This window comes from Sorex fumeus, unplaced genomic scaffold, assembly GCF_029834395.1.
Source record: "Sorex fumeus unplaced genomic scaffold, SorFum_2.1 ptg000009l, whole genome shotgun sequence".
In the NCBI taxonomy this organism is placed as follows: Eukaryota; Metazoa; Chordata; class Mammalia; order Eulipotyphla; family Soricidae; genus Sorex; species Sorex fumeus.
Genome location: NW_026606066.1, coordinates 34,330,789 through 34,352,849, shown reverse-complemented (window position 1 = coordinate 34,352,849; position 22,061 = coordinate 34,330,789). Strand labels below are relative to the sequence as shown.

At 37.8% G+C, this 22,061-nt stretch overlaps 1 protein-coding gene across 2 annotated transcripts in view; it reads right to left on the bottom strand.

Moving 5' to 3' along the window:
* UBE2E3 (ubiquitin conjugating enzyme E2 E3) overlaps positions 1–22,061 on the bottom strand; it is a 102,374-nt gene that overhangs the window by 31,502 nt on the left and 48,811 nt on the right. The window lies entirely within an intron of this gene.

The window sequence follows — 22,061 nt, the reverse complement described above, 5'->3', positions numbered from 1 at the left end:
CAGATGACTGGTTAAAGAAACTTTGGTACATTTACACAATGGAGTAGTGCGTAGCTGTTAGAAAAGATGAAGTCATGAAATTTACATACAAGTGGTACTACATGGAAAGTATTATGTTAAGCGAAATGACTCAGAAAGAAAGGTATAGACATAGAAAGATTGCATTCATCTGGGGAACATAAAGTAACAATATAGGAGACTAACACCCAAGAATGGCCCAGATTAGTACCAGGAATTTTACTCCATGGCTTGGAGGCCAGCCACACATGTTAGGGGGAAAGGGAGCTCAGATAGAGAAGGGAGCACCAAATAAAGGGTGTTGGGAGGATACTCCCAGGATGGGAGAAGCATGCTGAAAGTAGACTATGGACCAAACATGATTGTCACCCATTGCCTCTTTTGCAAACCACAACACCCAATAAGAAAGAGAACAAAGGAGAATGCCCTGCCACAGAGGCAGGGTGGGATGGGGGGATGAGGGGTGGGAGGGATACTGGGATCCATGGTGGTGGGAAATGGGCAATGGTGGAGGGATGGGTATTTGATCATTGTATAATTGAAACCCAAGCACAAAAATTTGTAAGTCTACAACTGTACCTCATGATGTCTCACTAATAAAAATTAAAAAAAAATAGTTTTTGGTATTTTGGACTGAGATGAATTTGCCTTTTACTAAAATAGGCTATGTTTCTTTTGCAAGAAACAAATGCCCAAGAGTGCAGAATGTGGTGTGGAAATGACACTTGATATAAGGGAGCAACACCTACTTCATAATATTCTATGGAAGATCTGTTACAAGCACATATAAGACAAGAACAGTAAATGGGGAGAAAAAAAGAAGAGATAAATTACAAAGAGATATGCTGGGTTTGGAAAAAAAAAGTTAGATCATGTAAGAATTCATCGGGAAGGAGTATGAGGGTTACACTAGTTTACAATGAGAAAAGCACAAACAAAAATTGCAAAGGTCTCCAAGAAAGAAGATACAAAGCAGGGGATATGCATGATTTTGGTATTGGTATTCTCTACAAAATCCATATACATGTGCATGTTGACACTATGAACTGACACAGATGAGACATAAGAAAATGTTAATAGTGATTTACTATAAAAAGGATCTGGTGCTCTAGTAGGAACAATGTCTACTTCTTAACCACATATTCCTCTATTTTGAATTACACTACATACCAAAAAAAATTTAAAAAAAAAGTGGCTGCCCCCACCTTCAATTTAAAAGGGAGGGTGAATTTTAAACAGCTGAAGTACCAAGAGGGTTCAGCAGGCAATGCAGAAGAAAATCTAAACCACAGGGATTTTTTTTTTTAATTTTGATTAGTGAAACACCATGAGGAACAGTTGTAGACTTACAACATTTTGTGCTTGGGTTTCAGTTATACAATGATCAAGTACCCATCCCTCCACCAGTGCCCATTTCCCACCACCATGGATCCCAGTATCCCTACCACCCCCCATCCCACCCTGCCTCTGTGGCAGGGCATTCCCTTTTGTTCTCTCTCTCCTTTTGGGTACTGTGGTTTGCAAAAGAGGCATTGCTCCCATCCTGGGAGGATCCTCCCAACACCCTTTATTTGGTATTCCTTTCTCTATCTGAGTTGCCTTTTCCCCTTGCATGTGCGGCTGCCCTCCAAGCCATGGAGTGAGCCTCCACCACAGGGATTTTAAACAGTAAATTTGAGTGATTTCCATTTTTACACTCAATCCAGACTTAAGAGTTTACAGGGAGTTTCTAACTTTGAAATACGAGATTCAGTAAGAGAGAGTGATTTTTCTCTTTCCTTTTCTTTGTTTTCACACGTAGTAAAGTTAAAGGTTCATGCAAGCATTAATGCATTTCAAAAATTTTTTGCTTCCCGTAGGTAGAGCTCTGCCTTGCATGCGACTGACCTGGGTTCTAACCCTGGCAAACCAAGATATCTGAGTGAGGAGCAGCACAGCCAGGTGTGGCTCAAAAACTTTGAAAAATTATTATTATTATTATTATTATTATATTATTTTGCTTCCCTGTGCAGAGAACTAATAGTAAGCCCTGAGCACTGCCTGTTGTGCCCCCCAAACCAAAAAATGTCAACCATACTTGAAGGATAGGTTTTATTTTTAGTTTCTACCTTCTACTTTAAGACATTATGATAGAATAAAGCACAACTAACAAGCTGACAAATATGTCAAGTCATATCTAATTTTTCATGAAGCTAAACTGAGCATAAATGTAAAAGTATCTGCTTGCATCAATTAACTTTCCTTTATATTTTGTATAGTATAGTTTTGAAGTCTGATTAAGGACCAAGTATGGAAATGGCGCTTCTACCAGGAACTATGCTATGTGTTTAATCTTTATTCAAAACTTATTATATGTCAAATACCCTTCACAGAATCCCTAACCTATGAAGAACCTTCAAAAATTTAATAAATCAATTCTGCTTTATGATGAAAATTTTTGTCAGTGGATAATTTATAAAACTTTAAGATATAGGAAGTTAATATAAGCAACAATGGAGTTCTTCCAACATGTCTTGTTAATGATTTACTCATTCGCTCAGTATCTACCTTGAGTTGGGCACAGTTAATGGACAGAACACAGAGCAATGAAAAAAGAAACACAATCTCTGCCCTCACAGACAATATAAAAGTCATAAAAGACTGCCATACAATTATGGCCATAAATTAATGCTGGAAATATGCAAACTCACTTAAATAAGAAAGTTTTCATCCAAAAAGAATGTTAAGAAAAGTAGTGGCACTGTCCTCCCATTGTTCACCAATTTGCTCAAGTGGGCACCAGTAACGTCTCACAACAAATTGTGAGACTTGTTATTACTGTTTTTGGCATATCGAATATGTCACAGGTAGCTTGCCAGGCTTTGCCATGCGGGCGAGATACTCTCGTAGCTTGCAGGGCTCTCCGAGAAGGGCGGAAGAATCGAACCCAGGTCCACTGCATGCAAGGCAAACACCACCTGCTGTGCTGTCACTCCAGTCCAAGAAAAACAGTACTTAACAAAATTGATACTTTGAATTTTTATCTTAACATATCTAAGAAGTAGATAAAAATATACCATATAACATATACCATAAGTATAGGGTGACACAAGGAACCCTATGGTCACCAAGATACTGAGAGAGGTCCACAAATGAAAGAAAATTACAGGAGAGTCACAGCATGAGACTAAGGGACCAACTGTTAAAACAGGGGAACCACAGGAAGAAAACCAAGTTGGAAGGGCACCAAGGTGAAAAAAGGTTGAGAAACCCAGGGCTTTCCTCCTCTCAGTCAACACTGGTTCATCCAAGTAATAAGGCAAAAAGAGAGTGAAGGAATCTCCTAGATGACTTTAATGGCAACTCCTTTAACTACTAATTGAAGGTTCTAATAAATATTTGAGATGGCACATTTCTACTTGATTGGCAACTGGAATCATCTATGTAGAGGTTTTTTTTTTTTTTGGCTGTTTGGTCACTCCCACCAATGCACAGGGGTTACTACTGGCTCATGCACTCAGGAATTACTCCTGGTGGTGCTCAGGGGACCATATGGGATGCTGGGAATCAAACCTGGGTCAGCTGTGTGCAAGGCAAACGCCCTACCTGCTGTGCTATCGCTCCAGCCCCAATCATCTACGTAGTTTTAAAAATTATTTCCTAAACCTAATCCCTCTACCCCAACTGATTTTTTTAGCTTTTTCCTCCCACCTTATTTAAACACCATAACTGACAAAGTTGTCCATGATGCATTTGTTACAAGTACTCAATATTCCAACATCAATCCCACCAGCACTGTGTCCTTTCCTCTACCACTGTCCCCATTTTCCAAACCACCTCTCAAGCCTGCCCCTACAGCAAGCCCCAAAGAATTTTATATTGCTTGTTACAATAAATGGCTGATGGAATTATCAAAAAACATTTCAGTAAAAGAACATGTTTGAAAATTGTTATATCTCACCCTGGGGACACTAAGTTCTTTTCTGAGTGTTTACTATGCTGCTGCTGCTAGTTGAGCCCTGTGTTAATTTTTTTGTTAACTGAGCTAAGTTGGCTTCTATGTTACTTTCCCATCCAATCTGGTATGCTCCTACTGGGATGTAAGTAACATTTGGAGATGCAGCCCTGTGCTTCAGAAAATCCAGAGTATTTATTAAATGGAAGGTGTGATTTGAACTTAGGCCTGACAATTCATCATGCAGTATAATAAATATGCAATCAAGATGCAAAACTAAATGGGGAAGAGAGACACATGAAAAAGAAATCTTTGGGGGCAGTTTTCTTTTGATTTCTGGGCCTCACCTAGTGGGGGTGCTGTGGAAATGTGTGATGTCAGAAGAAACAAGAATGACATAAAGGCAACAATATTTAAAGGCAACAATATTTATCAATTAGACATGATATAAAAATAACTTGGGTTTTTTAATCATCACGTATTGTGTGGACAGATATAAAAAGCGATCATACATTTTTGTCCATGCTTATGATTAGTTTTCACTCAGTAGTTTTTTTTTTTGTTTTTTGGGCCACATCCAGTGGTACCCAGGAATTACTTCTGGCTCTGTGCTCAAGAATCACTCTAGGCAGAGAGAGTAATGTGGAAATTATCTGCCACACAGGCAGGGGTAGGGGTGGGATGGGAGGTATACTGGGGTTTTGGTGGTGTAAAATATGCACTGGTGAAGCGATGGGTGTCTCATTGTATGACCGAGACTTAAACTTGAAGGCTTTGTAACTATTCTCATGGTGATTCAAAAAATAAATTTATAAGACATTACTGGGCCTGCTCAAGAAAATCGATAAGCAACAGGAGGACAGTAACAGTGATAAAAAAAAAGAATAACTTCAGGCAGGCTTGGAGAACATATTGGGGGTGCCAGGGATTGCACACAGGGCCCTACCCGCTGTACTATTTTCTAGCCCCTGGAATCACAGTGAATTTAGCAAGGTAAGGCGGTTGTTAGATTCAATAATGGACATGCTAATCTTCCAAGTCAAATTCTCTTTCATCGCCTATAAAAGTTAAAATAATAAACAGTAAAATCACTTGTATCACTTGTCATCCCGTTGCTCATCAATTAGCTCTAGCAGCGGCCAGTAACGTCCCATTCATCCCTGTCACGTAAAATAAGTAAAATAATATTTTTAATTGGTCAATGAGAAGATATCTTAAAAACATTATTGCTCAACAAAAATACATGAGCAATTTTGATTGTATGTATGCCTTTAGAAAGTAAAATACTGGGGCGTAATGAATGCACAACAGGCCAACCTGGGTTTGATCACAAACTACATTTTAATCCCCTGAGAACTGACAGAAGAGATCTCTGAGCTTAGAGTCAGGAGTAAACCCTGAGTAAGCCCGGTGTGTTCCCCCTCCCCCCACTAAAGTGAAATATTGCTAAATTTAAAATTCTTGGAATTAGGACTGGTGAGATAGTACATTGGGAAAAGTGCTCCCCCTGCATGCAGCTGATTCTGGTTTGATGCCCAGCAACACATACGATTTCCAGAGCATCACCATGAGAGATCCCTGAGCAGTAGGTATGACCCACTCCCACACACACAATCCCTGACCCTTTAAGACCATCTCCTAAACTTAAGGCTGGGAGAGATAAGTGATAGAGCATGGCCCAATTCAATACCTAGTCCCACACTGCCTTCCACCCCTACAGATATCACGGTTACAGCCCTATTCCTGAACCCACAGCATCTAACTGTGAGAATGGAGTAAACCTAGCTGTGATCCCTAAAAATCATCATCATCATCATCATCATCATCATCATCATCATCATCATCATCATCATCATCATCCTTGCTCTAACTGCTAAATGGTTTTTCTTGCCTTTTCTCCCTCTCTCTGCTGATAAAGCAGAATTAAACTTAAAAAGTATAAACATAAGGTAAAGCCATTAGAGAAAAGCAAAATCCTACTGACCCAACCCCCTTTGTAAGCAGGTGGAAATCTGTATGTAACTTTTGATTCCCCACCCACTCAGTTACGACTAATAGTCTCCCGTTACCGAGAAGCTTTACTCCTAACACCAAATGTTTGTTAACATGTATTAATGTTAAGAGAAAAGAAGCACAGCTTTTCAAATGCACAGGGCTCAAGGATTAATGATATATTTAAGAATAACATTAGATTTAATGAATCTTCAAATTCATTGGGATCAAATTCATTGATATAAAATCTAGGACACAAATCAGTAACACTATTAGATACTACACGGCTACTGCAATATAAAATACTTTCAAATCAGAACTGAAAACTTTGAGACCTGTTACTAGTAGTCAGGAAACAAAAGGTTTACTGAATTTGTCAAGAATGCATTAATCGTGGCTGGAGAGACAGCACGGCAGGTAGGACATTTGCCTTGCACACGGCCAACCTGGTTTCGATTCCCAGCATCCCATATGGTCCCCCAAGCACCGCTAGGACTAATTCCTGAGTGCAAAGCCAGGAGTAACCCCTGAGCATCGCCGGGTATGACCCAAAAAGAAAAAAAAAAGAATACATTGATCCGTTGATATAGAACATTTCTGGTGGTATAGTAATATTGTCACTGTCCTCCTACTGTTCATGGATTTGCTCGAGCGGGCCCAGTAACATTGTGAGACTTGTTGCTATGTTTGGCATGTCGAATACATCACGGGGACCTTGCCAGGCTTTGCCATGCGGGTGAGATACTCTCCGTAGCTTGCTGGGCTCTCCGAGGGAGCAGAGGAATCAAACTCGGTCAGCTATGTTGGCTGCGTGCAAGGCAAATGCCCTACCCACTGTGCCATAGCTCTAGCCCATAGTAATATTAAAGTACCAAAATTAGACTAGAAATTTCAAAAATAGTTTCTATACAATAAAATTTGAGTATAGAAAACACAACCTTTTGACACAAACATTCCCAATCGCTGAAATTATTCCCTATTACCTAGAAAATCTGTTAATCTCCTCTCAGCCCATAACCTTGACTATACTATATATACTATACTTTAGTATATGGACACCATATATTTTGATATTTATTAAGACCCTCACTATAAAATACACATGAATTTCTGCATGCAGATATTGTCCTGCTTCACATAAACTGGTACTTCAAACTATTTAGTTATAACATTTTATACCACCCTGCTTTTCCAAGTACTTACTAAACATAATACTTACTAATCCAAATGTCAACTCAATCTCAACAAAAGACGTAGGCCATTTGAAGACTAAAAGTTGCAGTATTGATGGCACTTCAGTGACATTAAACTATTAAAATGGAACTATTAAACTATTAACATTAAGTTATTAAAACTAAAGCTTGTAGTGTTAATGGCAAATAGTTTAGCACACAGTCTCGTTTACACACTAATGGTGGATCAAAAAGGGGTACTACTACTTAGAGGCACCTTAGCTACATGTATCAGTAGTCATTTGATCAAGAAATTCCATTTCCAAGAATCTGTCTTAAGAAAACAGAGATGTGGACACAATTTTTTTTTCCTGCCTAAGTAGGGAGACTCAACACAAAACAGCAACAATAAGGCTCAACACTGATAGTACAGTGGGCAAGGTGCTTTGCTTGCACACAACCAACCTGGGTTCAATACTGGCATACCAGAATGGCCCAAACAGAAAATTAAAAAAATGGAAAGATAACTCAAAACTGAAATGCCTCAGAAAGTGGGGAATGGCTAGACTACTCAACGTTTTCAATTAACGATGACATAACCACAAAAATAAAACCTAGAATGTAAATGTTCATGACAGATTTAAGGTGAAGAAGTTCACAAAACTGTATTTTAGTAGTAATCAAAATTTGTAAAAATAAAACAGTGTGAGCCGAAGAGTGAAGTAAGGGGAAGGCGCTTACCCTGCGCATCAGTAGGGATTCCTAAGCACAGATTCAGGAGTAAGCGCTGAGCACTGCTGGGTGTGGCCCCCAAACAAAGCAAACAAAACAAAAAGCACAGGGACTGGAATAGAAAGTACAGAGGATAAGGAGTAAAGTGCTCGCCTTGCACCAGTTCAATCCCTGGCCCGCATTGTCAGTCAGGAGTGCTCCCTGAGCACGAACAGGTGTGGTCCCCAAATACAAATACAGTACGTGTGAAATATTCTAAAGAGACAGATGAAAATACTTAAAGGGGTTATATGTAAAAAAGAAATCATAGTGGATTCTTTTTTGCTGTGCCATTACAGACATTCTACAATAATTAGACTGTTATAATCAGAAAGTTAGTGGCGTATCTTAATAATTTGATTGCTTCAGCTGTGCACAGACAAACTTGAGACTGAGCCTCCGCCCTTCCTTAATCCCCACAGTCCATCATTAGGCAATCACTTCAAAACTCTAAGAAAAGAAGAAGAAAATCTATTCTGAAAAGGTCTGGAAACTGCAGAATCCTTGGGAAAATTCTTGGGCTTCTCAACTCCTGCTATTTCCCCCATCTCCCTTATTATTCCAGGAGCCAGCTTATATTACAGTATTGCCGCTGAAATACATAAATAGCTCACTCTTCTAAAAATGACTTCTCCCTCTTTTTGAACTCAGTTTTATGGATGGGCCACAATGATGGAGGGTCAACAAGAAAACAGCAGCTTGACAGTAAGCAGTAATCATAAATCATGAACAATTCCTGAAGGCAGAGAACTGTGTTTCACAGTAGCAGCCTTGAGTTCATAAGAAAAAATAAAAAAAAGAATGTTCTGTTACTATTCTGTTTCTAAAGTAGTAAAGTTTAATTTTTTTCAACTTCCGGAAAACTTAAAATATACTTGAAAATTTATACACCAGTCAGATATATAATACCAAGCTGATATATAATACTTAAGTGCAACCAGATGCACTTAAGTATTCTCGAATGGATCCTGACACTAAATAATACTACCGATATTAGTGACCAATAAAATCCGAACAATTTATTCAGTAATTTATTGATACTACTTTTCATAAATTTAATAGAATGCTTCAGAAGGGATGGGCACCGATATAGCACAAAAAGTACGGAAAGAGCATGCCTAGATAATCCTCTGCTTTGTGAGGGCACAAACAAGGTCTTCCGCCTCATACCCCAATGCTCTTTTATACCACGATGCTATGACATGATTGTCAATCAAGAAAAAGAGTAAAAGCAGCAGCCATGAAGAGAAATCTATTTGACAAAACCCTATCTCAGGTTAACGAAGAATTCTTATGTTGCACAGCACTCATAGCCAACTGAGAGCAACAATTAGTATTAAGCTAGAGTGATCATTTATAGAAAAGATATTTTGGACTAGGCTATCACTGTTCAGTGACCCCAGGAGAAGAGTAAAGAGCTTTGTCCCAAGTACTGTTTGACATTCCATATGGGGAACTAAAGTGTACTTTAAGAAAACACACACACACACACACACACACCAGTACATCTTTGAAGAATTACTTTTCACTGTTTTACAGAAAAGGAAATGAGCTCAAAGTATCAGAACAAAATTTTAAGAGACTACTTAAAAAAATTCATGTTTCTGCTCTTGTAAAGAATGTCTCATTATCTGCGCAACCCAATTCTTTTGATCAACTGAACAATAAGCCAGTAAGAAAACTGACTTTCTATATATTCCAGAAACTGTTTTGTTAAATGACATTTACACTATGATTATTTTGATTATTAAAATTGCTGAAGTGTTATTCATTGTTATTAGACCAAACAGATTTTCCCCAGTATTTTTACACTATGCTATGATTTACTCATCATTATCCTTCATATTACATTTAATACTAAATATTTTACATGTTACTTTAGCATTACAAGGTTATATGTTATAGCAATTTTAATTTATCCCAAGGCATCCAGTATAGTGTTTTCTAAATAACACTCAATAAACACATGTTGAATTAATGTCAAGCAGAATAAAAGGTATTGAATCATGGAACAAGACTGACTCTTTATAAGCATTTTTAAAATGGCCATGTATAATTTAATTTTTAATTTTATGAACATCAGAAGTCAGGCACATGTAGTTGCGATAGCTAACAATACTGGCAGCACTGGCTTTGAATGCTGGAGTCCTGTGTCTAATGGCAGGCATCAAGGAATATCTGCTGAGCATTACCAGGGAAAGCCCCTTAGCCACCAGGAGGGGACCACAAACATAAGCAAAATCAAAACAAAACTCAGGTACAGCAAACTGTGGTAGATATCAAAGGGTTAAAATGTCATTTTGTTGAATTTTCAGATAAAATAATAAGCCCAATAGTGTGACATGTGCAAACTACTAACAGTTCAATGTCCCAGGATGAAGGAGAATTTATCAATTTTGCTTGACTGCAGATAAAGCTGTATGCATACTAAATATAAATCAATTCCCCAGTTTCTCAGCAAAAAAGGAAAAAAAGCCCACCCCCTTCATTTTAGGCAATATTTTTTTCTGTTTTACGTTTTAAGAATCATAAAAGAATGATTTATAATTACCTATCATTACAAATTATCCAACATCTATTTGAAAAGAATTCTTTTCTAGAGACCATGATCTTTACATCAAAACTTTTGAGACGCAATTTTTTTATTCTGTAATTGCTGTTGTTGGCAGAAGTTTTGTCATTGCCAAAGGACACACAATTTAATTTTTCACTCAAATGTAAAAGTATATTTACTACCTCCTAAATGTAACCAATTGCTGTATTCCACTTTAAACATTTGAATTAGGACTGGAGAGAAAACTCAAAAAGATAGAACGCATGCTTTGCATACAGGAGGACCAACAGAGCAACTACCAGTAATTCGCCAGGAGTTCCTAAGCATAGCCAGTGACGTGTAAATACCAGAAGTTAAAAAACAAAAACAAACAAGAACAAAAATTAATCAACTTGTAGAGAAATAATATTTAATCACTTTCATGAAAGAGTAATTTACAATTATTTATTCATAACAAATTATCCAACACCTAGAAGTAAATAATTTGGGGGCACAGCTTGTGGAGCGCTAACTACTCCTGGAATGGGAACTTGGCTGTGCTCCTGGCAGTGCTGAAGGTGTTGGGATTCAAGGCCAGGCCTCCTATCTGAAAAGCGTGCGCTTGGCCATTTGAACCATCTCCCCACTCCCAGAAGTAAACTTTGTGTGTGTAGGGGGGAGGGGTCTACACCTGGTATGTTCAGGACTTAATCCTGGTTCTGCGCTCAGGAATCACTCCTGGCAGTGCACTCGGGGGTCCATATGAGATGCCAGGGATTGAACCTGGGTCAGTTTTGTGCATGGTGAAAGCTCTAGCTACACTATAGCTCTGGCCCCAAGTGGTTTTTTTTGGATAAATGTATACAACTCTGTAACATCACAATCAATCATGGCATAGGGCCCATCTACAACCACTGTGTTCATCTCCACATCATCTCCACTCACCTCCTGTCTAAGCAACTACTGATCTTTTTTCTCTCCTCACAGTTCAGCCTTTTCTAGAATACACACCAGGAGAAGCACATTGTATTTAAAATACTAATAACTGATAACTGGGCTTGTTTGGAAATAACATTACCCCTCTTGAGACATTCATGTTGTGATATATATATATAGTTTATATACATATAAACTATATATAACTATATTAAGTCTTACAATGGAGCCGTTACTGAGCCCATTCGAGAAAATCGATGAACAATGAGAGGACAGTGACAATATAAATAGATATATATACATATATATATTATTTTCTTAACTCTGCCACTACAAAGCATCACAAACTGGGTGGCTCAAAACAAAAATTAATTCTCTTACAGTCACAGAGGGTAAAAGTGTGAAATCAAGGTGTTAGTAGGGTCATGCACTGCTAATGCCTCCAAGAAGCCTTTTTCTTAGCTTTTGGTATTGTCAGCAATCTTTGGCAGTTGTTGGTTTGTATAATCCCAATCATCCATTGCTTCCACCTTCAAACTGTGATTCCCTTATGTCTCAATCTTTACTTAGTTTTCTCTCCCAGCTGACTCTCCTTCTTGTGAAAGTCATAATCTATAAGCACTTCTTATAACCTCTAGAAAGCTGTAATGACTCTTTTTAACTTAAGGCCAAAATCTGAGGTACTGGGGTACAGGATTTACACACACATTTTTAATTGGGTCAAAGGGGAAAATTTCAACCCATACTGCTGTACCATATGTGGATATGTTTATAATAACAAACTTGCCGAACTATTACTCAAAGCGTCTATAACACTGTCATTCTTGCCAGCACTGTATGCTCTTCACACATCTTCGTCATCATCCCTTGGTATGATGACTTTTAAAGAAATTTTTCTATAGGTCTTCTCTTCTCTGGCTTTTATTTTTTCTGCACGTTTTCTTTGAGGGTATCAAATTAACCATTTCCCCCCATTTATTTCCTGCTGTTACCTAAGAAAATTTTGCTTAATCTTAGAGTGAAAACTTACTTTGCTTCATTCTTGAGTTTCATCATTTAGCATCTACACTGGTATAAAACCTGTGCAATTTTTAACATAAAAAATTGCTCCAGAAAAAGTTGGATACCCATCAATTTGCATATGAGTATTTATCCTAGCACCAGCTGCTGACTTTTTTTCCCTACTGAATTATCTTTAAATGATTAACTGACCATTTATATGTGGCTCTACTTTTTGGATCTCCTGTTCTACTATTTAGGTGTTTATCCCCATGTCAGTTGTATACTATCTATACTACTGCAGCTTTCAATGGTACATCTTAAAATCAGGTAATAGACTTCTCCTCAACTTGGTTATTTATTTTCAAATACCTAAAATGATACTACCGTGTTATCATGGGAACATGCCGATCTCTCCATCACGGCACATCTTAAATAGTGTATTTCACAAATTTACTCAGTACATGAGGATTATGTCTGTTGCTTGAAGAATGCACCTTCTGATCCTGCCTTCTAATTTAATATATACATATATATTAAATATATTTCATATATGTATATTTATATTTATATATGTATATAAATATGTATATATGTATATATACATATTTATATACATATTTATATACATATATACATATAAATATATGTATATATGTATATATGTATATATATATTTTATATATATATACATATATATATACAAAACACTTGAACCCTAAGATGGTTAAAGGATTAAGAGAATGTGTGGGACCTAGTATGCAAAGACCCCACATTCAGTCCATTGCTCAGTACAGTCCTTTGAGTGTAACAGTTCTCGACCAATGGACACATCTCCAGCACCTGTAAGTCCACACAGCACTGCAGCACTAGCCTCATCAAGAACTAACCAACCTGAGCAATACTTGAAGTGGCCCTATTCTTTTTGGCACTGCACAGGAGCCCCTTTATACCCATCCCCAAAAATTCCACAAAATTTACTCATATTCTTTAGGACTACATTTAACAAAATCAATAAAATGAAACTTCACATTTTTAAAAAATAGCTATAAATTTAATTGCAACCACAAAAAGAATTCCTCAGAAAAATATAAAACAACAGAATTATATGCCATTTTATATATTTGCACATATCTTTATATCTATCCTTATGCATTCATACTTAGCAATCAGGTATCTATCTGTTATCTATTTATCTTCACATCATACAATCATGGGCTGGAGCGATAGCACAGTGGGTAGGGCGTTTGCCTTGTAAGCAGCCAACATGGCCCACCCGAGTTCGATTCCTCTGCCCCTCTCAGAGAGCCCGGCAAGCTATAGAGAGTATCTCGCCTGCACAGCAAAGCCTGGCAAGCTACCCGTGATGTATTTGACATGCCAAACACAGTAACAACAAGTCCCAAGATGGAGACGTTACTGGGCCCGCTTGAGCAAATCGATGAACAACGAGAGGACAGTGACATACAATCACAGACTAGGTACTTAGAAATATTTACTCTTTGCAACATATAAATTAAAACTAAACTTAACATACTTAACTAGAAAGAACAATTTTGACTGATTTGTATATTATGCACATGACATAATCTTCCAAAGTGAATTCTGTCATGTAGTTAAAACTTATCTACCTGGAATTATACTTAAAATATCAGTATTTTGACCTTCTTTTCCATGACTTCCATATATTACAAGTCTCATTCAACTTCATCCTGAAAGAAATTACTCCATATTATTTAAATAAGTTAATTTTAGGAAACTACATCCACAATAATGATAAAGTTGTGTTTTCAAATTTTGATTTTCTCTGTTACTCAAATCTATTCACCAGTCCTCAATACTTCTTAAAACATTAAAGAGTCAGCCTTCAGGGCAGTTTGCAGATGGATCAGCGACAGTGAACTGGAAGGCCCCCCTCAGCTAAGGTGCCCAGATGAGCACCCAGGCGAGAGGGGACACTTGCAGTCTTAGAAGTGTGCCAAAATTAGAACTATAACCCAGGGTCTGCACCAATGAGGGGATGCTCCCCCAATAGGTACAGTGGCGGGGGGAGGGGAGGAGAAGAGGGCGGAGGCATCATAGTGCACTGGACTCATATCTCAGCCTCTGTTACCTAAGTCTTACAAGGCCAGCCTGGCTACCACAATCGCATTAAGCCAATAGTCCACTAGCCTATTCCAACCAAAACACTCTCAAAACTCACCAAAACAACAGTTAACATAAGGGCCTGTATAAACCTAATCAAAAGAACATGTCTCCTCAATCGGTGCTAGAACCCACATTAAGTCACACAGGAGCACAAAAGAGAAAGGTAACTTATCCTTGAAGGGGAAAGAGGAGAACACCATCAACCAAGCTCACCCAGAATCTACCCTGGAAGTGAGAATCAAATCAAACATCTGGAAATTAAACAGTTCAATGTTGAATGAGTGGGCTAGAGAGGAAATCAAGAAAGAAATCAAAAGAATCCTGGAAACAAATGAGGAGGACACGAGCTACCAGAACTTGTGGGACACAGCTAAAGCAGTATTAAGGGTAAAGTTTATAGTTCTGCAAGCATTTATCAGGAAGGAAGAAAGGGCCCACATAAATAACTTATTTCACGGTGTAAGACCTTAGGACACGGCAGAGCCTGGCAAGTTATCAGTGGCGTATTCGATATGCCAAAAACAGTAACAATAACGGGTCTCATTCCCCTGACCCTGAAAGAGCCTTCAACATGGCAGAGTTGGAAAGGACAAGAGGAGAGGCTGTTAAAGTCTCAGAGCTGGGATGAATGGCAATGAAACCAACGAACAACGGGATGACAGTGACAGTGAAGATCTTAGAAAATGACCAACAAAAGGAGCCCAAACCAATCAAAAGGAAGAAATAATAAAACTCATGCAGAAATCAACAAGTTGGATTCCCAAAATATAGTCCAAAAGATCAGTGAAAACAAGAATTGGTTATTGGGAAAAAAAACCAAGATTGACAAACCACTAGCAAGACTCACAAAGAAAGAGAATCCAATAAATCAAATCAGAAATGAAAAGGGGAACATCACAACAGAAATCAAAGAAATTCTAAAGATTATCAGAGATTAAGAATCTGTATGCCATAAAACAAGAGAACCTAGAAGAAATGGATAAATTCCTGGATTTCTATCACTATCAAGGAAATTAAAATAGTAATCAAAAGTCTTCCCCAAAACAGAAGCCTAGATCCAGATAGATTCACTGGTGAATTCTTTCAAATCTTTAAAGAGGACTTATTGGGGCTGGAGCAATAACACAGCGGGTAGGATGTTTGCCTTGCACGCAGCCAACCCGGGTTCGATTCCCAGCATCCCATATGATCCCCTGAGTACTGCTGGAGTGATTCCTGAGTGCAAAGCCAGGAGTAACTCCCGAGTATCTCCAGTGTGACCCAAAAGGAAAAAAAAATAATTAAAAAAAAAATAAAGAAGACTTATTGCCAGTCCTTTTCAAGTTTTTCCAGGAAATTGAAAAAACAGAAACACTTCTAAACAGTTTATATGAGGCACATATCACACTGATAACAAAAGCAGAGAGATACCCCCTCCCCCCCCAAAAAAATACCTGATTAACACAAATGAATCCAAAGATTCTCAACAAAACGTTAGCAAATAGAACCCAAAAGGATCATGCACCATTAGCAATTGGGATTCATCCCGGATGCAAGGATGGTTTAACGTTGGTGAGTCCATCAACATAATTCATCGTATTAATAAAAGATAAAAACCACGTGATCATATCAATAGATGCAGACAATGCATTTGACAAGATCCAGCACCTTGTTGTGATGTTCCCCTTCTCATTTCAGTTTTATAATGAAAACTCTCAGCAAAACGGGAACTGAAGGAATTTCCTCAATAGTCAAAGCCATCTACCACAAGCCCCCAGCAAGCATTATTCTCAAAGGGAAAAAACTAAAAGCCTTCCCTCTAATGATCAGGGATACCACAAGGATGCCAACTTTTGCCACTTCAATTCAATATAGTATTGGAAGTACTTGCCATAGCAGTTAGGGAAGAAAAGATATTAAGGGCATCCAGATAAGAAAGAAGTCAAGTTCTCACTGTTTGCAGATGATATAATACTATACTCAAAGAACCCTAAAGGCTCTACCAAGAAGCTTCTAGAAACAATAGATTTGTATTATAAAGTGGCAGGCTACAAAATCAATACCCAAAAGTCCATGGCTTTCCTATATGCAAATAATGAAAAAGAAAATGATGTGAAAAAAGCAATTCCATTCACAATCATGCCTCAGAAAAATCAACTACCTCGGAATCAGCTTAACTAAGGAGGTAAAGGATCTGTACAAAGAAAACTACAAAACGCTACTTCAAGAAATAAAGGAAACGAAATGAAGACACATCCCCTGCTCATGGACTGGGAGTATTATTAACATTGTCAAAATGGTAATACTCCCCAAAACATTATATAGATTCAACATGGTCTCTATATGAGTTTTATCTGTGATAGAACAAGGCTTCTTGTTTCAGTTCTCATACTGTAATTAGTTCTTTCAGCTGTTTACTTAGTATCTTTTTAATTTTGCATGTTTGTGTCTTGGTGTTACATTTTTAGCTTTGCTCTTTATTTAAAAAATTTTTATAACGAAATATTGAGGGAAGAATAGACTACTAAATTACTGACTAACCACATAAAGAGCAAACCATAATTATATCTTTACAGCAAATATACACATATATATATATGAAATCTTCTGAAATGGCTCCCGAGGATAGTATGGAGGAGCTGACTCTGCTGAAGTATATAAAAGTCCCCAAGTGAAAGAAGGCCCTGATGTACTCTTTCAAAAAAATGTATTTTTAGATAAGTTTCATTAAGGCATGACTTAAGAGTATTTCTGACCATGGGTTCAATGTTGATGAATTACAATATAATTTAAATAAGGCTGTCTCCAAACTGAAATGTAAACAGTTACGTATTGCTCAAGTGAGGAAGATGCTGGGATCAGAGCGTGCAGAACTTACTCAGTGTTTCCCCCATGATCAATGGTTTGGTATTTACCAATTCAGAGTCTCCAGACACAGAACATAACCACTTTAAATAATGAGCATCAACTGAATCTTCTTCCAACTACCTGATAAATCTTTCTAAAATGGAAGCAGCAGAATAAATCTTACTTTCAAGACAGTCATACTGATAAGACTGATTTTCCTAATTATTTGCTATTAAACAATGATTAAAAAATAATAAAGCAGACCACAACTTCAGAGTTATTGTGCATAAACCATAACAAACAAAAATACACTTCTGTATTGTATTGAGGAAATCAATACACTTTTCCACTGAGGTTCTACTACAGCAGTGCTGCATTTTACAGACTTCAAAAGAATACACACTTCAGTATATTATCTTCACAAAAGTTGTGAATAAGGCAGGTCAGTTTTTACTCCAAACAAAATGGCTAATCAAAAAAGAAAGCCTGGTAGATTCACACATGAGGAAAACAAAGGCCATAGATTCTCAGCACTCTAGGTTCACTTAGAAGTCATTTAAATTTAGAAAGCAAAGCCCAGATATATTTTCCAATGTACATATGATCCTTTAAAAGGGTAAGCATTAATAGAAGTAGAACTTTATTCATAATAAATTACAAGATCCAAGGACAAGAAAGACAGTGTAGGGGTTATGGTGCTTGTCTTGCATGCAGTCAACTGCAGCTCAATCCCCAGTACCTCAAGGATACAACAGCATCCCAAGAAAGACCCCTGAGCAAAGAGCCAGGACTTGTCCCTCAGGACCACCTGAAGTAGCAGTCAGGCATTGTCGGTGTGGCTCATTCCTCCCAGAAAGATATCTAGCAAGTTAGGTTGATAAGAAATAAAGAAATTATCCTTTTAAATACCACTACTAAATTACTTTATTTGACTTTATAACCAGATACAGATAAAGTGCATCTAATAAAAATTATAAAGCCTGAAGTTTGGAAGACTTTTATAATTATCTTTAAAACTGATTTTTTTTCACTTTGGAAAAAGAAATCTATCTTTGAAGAACAGATAATTCTAAGAGGAACAACAATATTCCATTCACATTAACATTATCTGTTAACTAAAAATACAATTCTGTGGCAAAAAAGCACATGAGAAAATGCTCTACATCATTAATCATCAGGGAGATGCAGATCAAAACCACAATGAGATACCATCTCACACCAGAGACTGGCCCACATTCAAAAGAACAAAAGCAACCGATGCTGGCGCGGATGTGGCGAGAAAGGGACACTCCTTCACTGTTGGTGGGAATGTCGACTAGTTCAGCCCTTCTGGAAAACAGTATGGACGTTTCTCAAAAAATTAGAAATTGAGCTCCCATTTGACCCAGCGATACCACTCCTGGGAATATACCCCAGAGAGGCAAAAATGTGTAGTCGAAGTGACATCTGCACTTGTTTGTTCATTGCAGCACTCTTTACAATAGCCAGAAACTGGAAGAAACCTGAATGCCCAAGAACAGATGACTGGTTAAAGAAACTCTGGTACATCTACACAATGGAGTACTATGTAGCTCTTAGAAAAGATGAAGTCATGAAATTTACATACAAGTGATACAATATGGAAAGTATCATGCTAAGCGAAATGAGTCAGAAAGAGAGGGACAGACATAGAAAAATTGCATTCATCTGGGGGATATAAAGCAACAAAATATGAGATCAATACCTAAGAATAGCTGAGATCAACACCAGGAGGATTACTCCATAACTTAGAGGCCAGCCGGATATTCTAGGGGAAAGGGCAGTTCAGATAGAGAAGGGAACACCAAATGAAAGGTGTTTGGAGGATCCTCCCAAGAGGGGAAATGCATGTTGAAAGTAGACTATGGACTGAACATGATTGCCACTCAATGCCTCTTTTGCAGACCACAACACCCAAAAGGAGAGAGAGAACAAAGGGGAATGCCCTGCCACAGAGGCAGGGTGGGAGGGGGGGTGGGGGGAAATGGGCACTGGTGGAAGGATGGGTATTTGATCATTGTATGACTGAAACTCAGGCACAAGGATTTGTAAATCTACAACTGTACCTCATGGTGCTTCACTAATAAAAAAAAATACAATTCTGGTTTTCAATTACAACTATGTTGTATAAATGCACAGTTCACAAATCTGGGTATATTGCCCTAAATAATCATATACATTTTATTTCTGAATCCATTAAACCGCCTTTCCTTAAATAACTACTGCTTTTTATGCAGTAGTCTAAAAAACTATTGACAAATGCAGGCAATCACCCTTCCATTTGCTTTGAATGGAGATACTTTCTAGATGTTCCTGGATTGTGGTGAATATTAAGTTTTTTATTTCAGATCGAGTAGGGCTTTTGCCTTGCACACGGCCAACCCAGGTTCAATTTCTCTGTCCCTCTCGGAGAGCCCGGCAAGCTACTGAGAGTATCCCGACTGCACAGCAGAGCCTGGCAAGCTCCCCGTGGCATATTTGATATGCCAAAAACAGTAACAAGTCTCACAATGGAGACGTTACTGGTGCCGATGAACAACGGGAGGAGAGTGCGAGAGAGAAAGAGAGAGAGAGAGAGGGAGAGAGAGAGCATGAAAACTCAATTATTTTTTCTTATGCATTAGTAGGAAGCTAACTTTTCGCTCTTCACTTTAACTTCATGGTTAGACTAGTTTGAGCATTTCTTTTGAATCTAACAAGACTTGTAGGATTTTTTACCTTTTACTAACAGAAAAAATGAAACAAACATGTTTATAAAATATCTATTCGAGACAGGAAGGTAACAGTGTTTGAAAAGAATTAGGAAATAAAGAAAAAGAGAATAATAATCTGATATTAGCACACTTTTATTAAGAACCAGAATCTTATCAATTGATAAGGGTAAAATTGAACCCCTTTCCAAACATAACTTGAATTCCTAAACTACAGAGCTTCAAAATGTGACCATCACTAGAAAATGTCATTACAAACAAACTAGGGCCATATTAGTCAGTACTGAATGGTAAGTCTTTAATTCAAGATGGTTTTTCTATAAAGTGAAGTAACCGACACACAGATGGAAAACAACATGTACCAATGTAGACAGAGACTGAAATGATAACACAACCAAGGAAAAGAATCCCAACAACTGCTCACAAATGCCAGACACCAGAAGGGCCAATATTCCACCCTACAGTTTTTTGATGGAGCATGGCCTTACCCACACCTTGCTAACAAGAAAGCGAACTAAAACAGGAGATCTTAGCCTTCAAAAAACAAACCAAAGAAAGGTGCAACATCCAAAGCTACATGACAGAAAATAGATGCTTAATTCTTAGGAAGAAGGGAGTCTTCCCTACGCCCCTCCCAGCAATTTTCTACCAAAAGGGTCAGCATTTCAAAACAAGTAACCCCACGACCTAATAATCCTGCCAACCAACCCCTTTGAAACGTTTGAGATTACCCAACAATCCTGGCAGTGCCTGGAGGCCTCCAGAGCTACACACAGTGATAACCAAGAAGTTGTGGTACTAGGATAGAACAGGGTCAGACGTACACAAGGTATACACCTTAACTCCCTGCAGTGTATCTGTGGCCACCAAATTTATGAATAAAGTTGTCCATTTTGTAGTAACTCATTATAGAAGACCACTGTAGCACCGTCCTCTCGTTGTTCATCAATTTGCTCGAGTGGGCACCGGTAATGACTCCATTGTGAGACTTGTTACTGGGTTTTTTTTTTTGGCATATCGAATATGACACTGGGAGCTTGCCAGGCTCTGCCGTGTGGGTAGGATACTCTAGTAGCTTGCTGGGCTCTCTGAGAGGGACAGAGGAATCGAGCCTTGCTCGGCCGCATGCAAACGCCCTATTGGCTGTGCTATTGCTCCTGCCCTATAGAAGACCCAGAAACAAATATATCAACCCCACTGAAACAAAAAACCAACCAATTACCAAATAAAATAGTAAACTTAAAAAAATTCCTGCTATATTTTGACCTCCCAAAAATTATTTTGTACAATTAAAAATAAAGATCCTAATCTTTGAGTGCTTGCCACAGGCACTGTCTTTTTTTGATAGTTTTATGGTTTACAGTGGCAAAGAGGGAGAGATTAAGTCAAAGTAAATATGCTCATAAATAACATTTAGGAAGAGAAAAATTTTAGAACTTAAGACTGAAAAAATTAGAAATTAAATTACCATTAAGTTCTGATAATTTAATGTCTCAATTTAGAACTTTTAGGAACCCCTATTGTCATAAATTTTAGAGTTACGAGGAAAGTTCCAAATTTTAGTATTTCTAACTTCCTAATTCAGAACTATAACAATAATAATAATAACAACAACAACAATAAACTGGAGGCAAAAAACCCAGATTTATTCTGACCCTTAACCCAGTTATTTGCTTATCAGGAAAGTAATTCTTCCTCTCACCCCACTTCACCTTTACAAAAGATACTACTTATTCTAGATCCTCTGAATCTAGAAAACACAAGCAAACAACAAAAATAGACGAAACAGTTAATGCTATTACACTATGGCCACTTATTTATACATTACCATTGTGACCAAATCTAAGAGTTCAGCAGAATAGAAAACTAATACCAGCAACTAAAATCACATCCTTCACAACATGCAAAGTAAAAGGTCTATAAAATAAGCATTACAGGGGCCCCAGAGACAGTACAGTTTAAGTGCGTGCCTTGCACATGGCTGATCTAGGTTTGATCTTCAG